We start from the raw sequence: 8,442 nt of genomic DNA on the forward strand, positions 1-8,442 counted from the left end.
TTCGGAGGGCGAACATTTCCAAGGAGGAGCGGTTGCTAGTCTTGACTGGTATGAATTATGATGAAAAAGCTACATTGTACGAACAGGCTAAGAAGTCACTGAAAAAGTTTAAGGGTAATGACATGAATATGTCAAGTGGCAGCTCAAGTATCAAACTAGAACCTGCTTTTCTTGCAGCAAATGAAGAGGCGCTACTTGCTGCAGGTTACTCCAAATTAAGAATTCAACAAGGGAATTATAATGGAGGCAGCAGAGGAAACTGGAAAAGGGGAAATTCTGGAAAATCAGGCATGAAAGAGTTTCAGCGTTCAGACATTGCTCAAGACAGTCACAGAAAAGGTCTTGCAAAGAACATCAATCCTATTGGTCCAGATGGAAGAACGCTTACCTGCAAGTCTTGTGGTTCATATAGGCATCTGCTACAGGCATGCCCCCATAGCTGGGAAAACATGAAGAAAGTGAATGCTGTTGAAGAGGAACATGCAGTATTGTTTACAGGTTACAATAAGGATGAGATTCAGCGTTTGGGTGTAGATGCTCGAAATTGTGCTGTTCTTGATAGTGCTTGCAGCAGTACAGTGTGTGGTAAAAACTGGATAAATAACTATATACAGTCATTAGATGTAGGAGATAAACAGAGAGTAACACAGTTAGATAGTCAGAGAGTTTTCAAGTTTGGTGGTGGGACATGGCTAACATCAAAAGGAGAATACTGTATACCTGCAGTGATTGCTGGCAAAGATGTTTTCACGCTATAAAAATGGATCTAGAAAACGATACAGCTAGCATTATGGGAAAAGAGGTGGCCTTAAATTTGACAACATCAGGTCATTACTGTATTCCAATATATAAGACGGTAGAGGTACCTGTAGAAAGTGTTTGTGCTGTAAACTTTGATGATTTAAGCAAAAATGAGAGATACAAAACTTTTGTGAAATTGCACAGGCAATTTGCACACCCACCTAAGAAACGCTATGAAAGATGCAGGTATCTGGAGAGAAGAATTTGAGGAAACTCTTGATCTCATTACTAACAATTGTGAACTTTGCAAGATGTATGCAAAAACTCCATCGAGGCCTGTAGTGGGTATGCCTATGGCTTCCAAGTTCAATGAAAAAGTTGCGATGGATCTTAAGCAATGGAATGGCTGCTGGATTTAACACATTATAGACATGAGCACTAAACTCAAGGAAGCTACAATGAGTGATCTATCTCAGGCGATCAAAGCAGTGAACAGATTGAAAAACTTCAAGTCTTTTATAAGATTCCCACAATTGAGCAACTTTGTAGGTGATTGGAAGATTGCAGTCTTCACAGATGCATCTTTGCGCAACAAAAACTCTTTGACGTTTAAAAAGATTCCACATAAAAATAATTAAAAATATAATTTAGTTGTTTGTTCACTGCAATTGTTTAATTTTTAGTGAAAGCTTATTCGAAAAATAAAAAAATACATTGACATCATAAATTTATTACTCGTTACACTTTTGAAAATGACTTGTCGCCAGAATATATACAGGACTAAGAAGATGATCGATTTAAGAAAGTTCTCTGCTTACATTACAATAGGCAAATCTTCTTTCTTGAAAATGAACTTTCAGCAGTCATTATTATGCTGCTGACCGTTCCAAGGCGGCGCCCCACTGTGTTCCTCAGTTGTATGTCTATGTTGTTTCATACTGTTTTGGTGACACTTTTGCTTGTGTCCCTTGTTGTTTTCTCGTCTACGGTAAGTATCTTCCCCATTGCCTCTAGTTTTTATTTCTTTAATTACCCTCCCCCCCTTCCCCGGTCTCCTGTCCCCTTCCCCTTTTTGTGCCTATTATTATTTTCTTTGAATTCCTAATCGGTTCCAAATTATTCATCATTTAATGATTATCCTGTCCGTGTTCTGTCTTTGGCCTGTCCTGTTTTTGTTCGGGGTCCGCCTGGGCTCCTTGCCGTTGGTTCTTGTTGCTGGGTCATATGGGGGTTGCGTTCATTGAACGCCGCCTTTCCTTGTTGATCTTGTTTATCATATTTTTTACAGATATCTATAATAATAATTATTACACTTCATATAATATTTCTTATTTCAAGCAATACTTTTATTTTTACCAAAAATCCTAAATAAATTGGTAAATTGCAAACACATTCTTTTGTCCATCATTTGACAGGAAGTAATTATTTCTCGCGACATAAATTCTCAAACGCACACCATTTTAAATGGATATAACTTAAAATGGTCGATTAAGGAAACGAAATACATATAGATGCCGCAAAAAGACGCACGCATTAAGAATGATTATGATTACTATGTAACTGTGGTAAACACATAAATAAATTAGTCAGCGTATAACAGCGTACAGACAGAACATTGGACGGACGAAGATATTTGAAGCAGTGGGAGTAATAGCAAGTAAAATATGATAAACAAGATCGACAAGGAAAGGCGGCGTTCAATGAACGCAGCCCCCACCCGACCCAGTAACAGATTTTCAGAAAGAAAACATCTGGTTATTAGAATGAGTGTTGTTGGCGGACGGTCGGGCGGGCGTATACGATTTCTTCTATTTATCCTTTGCCCAACTCCTTCTACATCAAGTTTTTATCAAATTATAGCACTTTGCTTATTTCTATATATGTAATTTATGGTGTTATATCCTCTTAATCACAACTACTACATTAAATTATTACTTCTCCGCTGCTGATGTAATATTTTTGTTCTTTTTCAGTGATACTTTGTTTTACAGCAAATTTATTATCCGTGTTTGTCTAGTGACGTCATTATACTTTGTTCATCGTTATATATTGGCAGACTGCATATTCCTTCCCAATTTACATTTGGTACTACTTATACACATAATTTGGGAAACATATTTAATACAAAGAGTAGTATTCTTTTGCAAGTTTTTTTACACTGTCTCGTTTATAGGAATATGGTCGTTAATAGGAATATGGTGGGGCTAAGAGCGAGGTTTGGTGCACCATTAACCGGTTTAAACTCCCCAGCAGTCATTATTATGCTGCTGATCGTTCCAAGGCGGCGCCCCTCTGTGTTTCTCAGATGTATGTCTATGTTGTTTCATACTGGTTTTGGTGACACTTTTGCTTGTGTCCCTTGTTGTTTTCTCGTCTACGGTAAGTATCTTCCCCATTACCCCTAGTTTTTTTATTTCTTTCGCCCCCTTTCCCCCGGTCTCCTGTCCCCTTTGACTGTGTGGGCCAATAGTCAATCATTTACTTGTTTTCTTTGAATTCCTAATCAGTTATTTATCATTTAGTGATTTACCTGTCCGTGCTCTCTTTTTGCCCTGTCCTATTTTTGTTTGGGGTCCGCCTGGGCTCCTTGCCACTGGTTCTTGATGCTGGGTCATATGGGGGTTACAGAGGAGTAATTAGATTATCTATTTAGAAGAAAAAAAAGTTGAAATGAAGAATCACTTTCTCATTTCAGAGTTTGTTAAAGTGGTGTGCTTAAAATATGCGATGGAAAGATAAGAGTGATACAAAAAGATAAATGTTGAACATGTGTAGCATAAAAATGCATTTTATCGGAACGGTGGATGATATCTTTTTCGAGTAAGTGTGTAGAGTGTTAAATATTTCAAGTGCTGTAAAGTGCAAGTAAAATGTTGAATTCTGCTTAAGCCGGTGCTAGGGGGCGTGGATGGTAACTTACTATATTTGAATTTATAGTTACTCAATATGTGTTGTTTAACTTGAGCGAAACCATTTCAGCTGCAAAGTTTATAGACTTTGTGTCAAATTTACACTTTGATCTTGTTTAATTGTGTACAAAAAGTCTGTTTTACCTGTATATGGTCGCATGGTATGGACAGCAAACTTAGTCTCCAAACTATACCGATTCATAATAATCAGCTCAGAAGCGTGGTACAATTTGTTAAAGCAGCTATCAAAACCATCAGAAAAAAAGTTATTGATTGAAAACAGTAATGGCAACTACATAATACCATTATTATAACTACAGAGAGTGGAAATGGCAACAGTCTCGAACTTTACAAAATATTGGTAATAACTGATGGACTAGCCTAATGTGAATACTTATAACGAGTATTATTAGTGCAGGGGTTTAGTCAGAGCCGATGTTAAATACATTTTATAATACAAGGATCGATTTGAGTGGAGTCCCGGTGACATCAATATCCAACTTTTCGTGAGAATGAGTGATGAAAAGAAGTCATGAAAACTCCAAATCGAAACTTAAAATCTTATTGATGTCTGAAAAATAATTCTAAAACATTTGAAAAAAATCTTTAAACTACTGAACTCTCCCTATGTGCAAAACTATTAACTAACAAGCACTCATTCTGACAAGCGCGTGTCGGGGATATTTGGCACTTGTGACAACTTATAGTTTAACTTACTTATACATATATGTATTTATTGGCTGAATAATGCTAAATTTCATAACAAATATAGTACCTGATATTTTCAAAGTGTATTAAAAGCAAAACTACACGATTACAGTTTTTAATATTGTACAAGATCAACCAAAAAAAAAAAAAAAAAAAAAAAAACAGAATTAAGGGTAATTAGGCTAAGTAGGAAAACGACCAGACACCTGTTAAATGGGTGGGGTAAGGTAACATTGTATTTTGGGTAGAAACAATAATTGTGCTTAGTATGTGGATTGTTAGCTTAACTGTATTTTTTTTTTTTAAAGTTTAATGGGAATTTTTTTTTCATGAGCCTAAGATGGTGTTGTAGATATTACATACAGATATTGCATACAGGTGTCCTTTAAGATATATATCTGACATATGTGGTCAATTTTTCAGTTCCTTATAATACCCGTAACGTGGTTATACCTTAAGAGCAATGGTCTTAATAGGTCCCTGCTTGAAAAATAAAATTCAATGACTTGTGGTTTTTAACATCATAAATAAAGCGTTTAAAAATATATAGATTACACCTCTTTATTAAGTAATGATAGCAAGTGTACCTCTTAATTAAATGAATATGATTCTGGAAGACACAAATTAATCCTATAAGTTAAAACCATAAACTGTTAGAACAAATTTATACTGAAATATGCTAATCCACTGAGTATTTTTAATTTCAGACTCTTTTAAAAGTAGGGACACTTCCGTTTAGCGCTGTTCAAGTTGGGGTTTATAGTCAACTGTAACGGGAGAAGGTTCTGTCCTTGGGCTATGCCCACAACACTGTCACTCATGAACTAAACAAAATAGTAAGCTTTATTGACAAAGTACGATTGATGAGAGATCTCCTTCCAACAAATCCAGATAAAGAGGCCATCCTTGTCTGGAAAAATGTTTTGGCTCTTGTTTTCAGGAAGAAGGTTTGTAAATGTTCATAACTCTAGAACCACAGATTCAGCATTTTAACTTCCTTGTTCAAAGTAATTTGACTTAAAGTTCTGTCTCCTAGTTTTAAGAAAGTTATTCTTGGAAGTTAGTCACCACTAGAATCATTATTTATAAAGTGCATAACTCGAGCAAAATGTGTGTACTTTTTATGTTTCTCTCACACCTAAGCTTGTGTTGGAATAGCAGTATATTTATTTGATACCTGAGAAAAAAATGTAATATTAAATCTATATCATAAATTTAACTGATAAATGTAAAAGCCGGGTAATTAATATTTTTAACTCACCGAGCTAGCTCAATGTGAGCTTTTAGGATCGTTGAATGACCGTCTTCTGTCGTCCGTCCACACTTGTTCGTTAACACTCTAGCGGTCACATTTTTGCCTCAATTATCATCAAACTTTGTCAGGATGCTGATCTAGGTAATAGCTCGGATTAGTTTGAACATGGGTAATCTCAGATGAAAAACTAGGTCAAAGGAGCTAAAATTAGAAAAACTTTGTTAAAACTCTAGCGGTCACATTTTTGCCTCAATCATAATCAAACTTTGTCAGGATGTTTGACTAGGTAATAGCTCGGATGAGTTCGAACATGGGTCATCTCGGATGCAAACTAGGTCACAGGAGCTTAAAATAGAAAAACCTTAACACTCTAGCGGTGACATTTTTGACTCACCTGTCATGAAACTTGGTCAGAATGCTTGTCTAGGTAATTGTTCGGATGAGTGCGATGGGTCAGTTGAGCGATCTAAGGCCATATTGGCCCACTTATTATCTTAACAACCTCTTGTGAAGGGTATCAATGGTAGCTGAAGATGCTCATGAAAATTGATAATGAATTTGTCTATTTTATACCGTATTTAAAAAATAAATGACTTTCAGGTTCTTCTGGCTCGAAACACATATATTAGGATCCAAGAAAATACAATGCAAATCACCTATAGAGTCTTCCTTTGTCTCAACCACAAACATGACTGTACCACAGAGGTGCTTGTAGACTGTATGAAAACTGAAGCCGGATTTTGCAGAAGATGTCTTTTTATTGTTAACAAAGGATAAAAATCTTTCAAGATGGGGGGTGTAAGGACACATTAATGTTTAGTATTAACAAAATATTTGTCTTTATTCACATTATTTACTTTTATACTAGCTCGGTGATACAGGCATTAGATTTGTAATGGCAGGTTAGTTAACCAGGCCAGCCAACTACAAAGATATAATCGAAATTGATTTGTTGAAATTGGCGTAAAAACTAACTTTAACTTTACAATCGTCTATCTGTCTGACGATCTTAAAATGTGTCTAGATCAGCAAAATATACCAGTGCAATTTTAACCAATCTTTACAGGAATGATCAGTTTTAAGTCTAGTTGTGCAAACCCTCGGCATTTTAAAGTAAAATGTGTTTTGTAAGAGTTATAGCCCTTTAATGTATTTTATATTTATGCTTGTGCAGACTACTTCTCTAATACCACTGATGATTTTGAATGGATCTTGCATGATTGGTAGCTCAAGTATTTGTACATATCACCCGGGTTTTCCAAATGAATGATTTTTGGCTGGGCTATGGCCCTTGAATAAAAGATTAACGCTTTGTCTTGGTATTTATTTTTGTGCAAAAACGGTTAAATAAGCGTAAACAAATATACCTGTTTGCAATTGCTAATTGTGTTACATAAGATTATAACAATGCATATCGAAATTTGATTTTTGATAAATTGTTTTGTACGTACACGATGTAAAATATATACGACTAAACTGGGTACAAAGCTAAGGCAGAAAGGATATTTCCTGAAACTCGAAAATTTCCCGTATTAAATTGAAGGAAAAATTAGCTAATCTATTTTTCACCATATTTTATTCATGCGAATAAAGCGGCAATTAGATACTCGAAAAAATCCTGTAATTTTACTATTCCTTAACAAAATACTGGATCAATTGCGTCTTATTTAAATAGGAATGATCAGCACCAAGTTTAAAAGTGCATATTACGTATTTTACGGTATTTAAAAGGGTATTTACAGGAGCGTATCACGTTTTGGGACAGGGTCTGACACTAAGCGTTTGTGGGTTATCACTGAATCTTTAATTTGAACCTTCAAGTTTATTTTTTCCAAAGGGAGATAGTAGTTTATGAATTTATTTATATGTTTCCTGAGTTTCCTCCTATTTAATAACTAATATATTACCTCCCTTTATAATATATTACATTATTACGTTGTTTTGTATCAAACTTTGTACTTTTTAGACATTTTCTGTTAAGAACGGTTTACATGAATGGATATTTTTCAAATGACAATCTTAAAATTACCGAGCTTGCTTTCGGAAATTCTAGTCAGGTACCCGCTTTAGTATATAATAACGCACGAAGGGGTTAACTGAGATTTTCTGTCAAAAGAAGTAAAGCTTAAAGGGAGACACGGGCAAAATTTTCATGTCTTAGTTTTGAATTTTTCATTAATTTTTCTGTAAATGCCCTCAAAATGAATATATTAGACAGTCACAGGAATAAAACTTATCTCCATATAAAGAATAAAATGGTGGTTTCCTAACTTGACCCGCGTGGGTCAGGTTAGAGCGCTAGCTTTTCACAATAGTTGTCAAAGTGAACTCTGGAAACGTTAAAAAACATGTCAAATGAATGACTTAGGCTTGTTTCAATCATACAATATCCACAATATCTGTTATTGTAACTTCAAGGGTTTGTTCAAGTCACCTGACTTGTTTTAAAACTATTTGGTGATTCTATTGGCGTCTAAATTTGTTCAACATATATAGATATATTTACGCTTTAAACCCGAAAAAGAAGTAAAGCTTAACAGTTGCTAAGATATCTTTGACGGGTCAGTGTGACCTTTAATCAAGCAAAACAACAATTTGTTTTTATAGGGCAAATTCTGCTGATCCTGTGTTGCTGGATTTTGGTTGGAGGATGTGTTCGTTAAATGCCGCCCTTCCCTGTTGATGTTTGTTTTTCATTTTCTACAACATTTTGGTAATGGATTTAAAACATGATTGAAGATTGTCACTTGAAAAAAAGCACTTGATCATGGCGCGAAATAGTTAGTCTTAAAAGAAGGGTTCATTGAATGCAGATCTTTGTTTTTTTAT

Source organism: Ruditapes philippinarum, unplaced genomic scaffold (genome assembly GCF_026571515.1).
Source record: "Ruditapes philippinarum isolate M1 unplaced genomic scaffold, ASM2657151v2 ctg965_1_1_1_1, whole genome shotgun sequence".
In the NCBI taxonomy this organism is placed as follows: domain Eukaryota; kingdom Metazoa; phylum Mollusca; class Bivalvia; order Venerida; family Veneridae; genus Ruditapes; species Ruditapes philippinarum.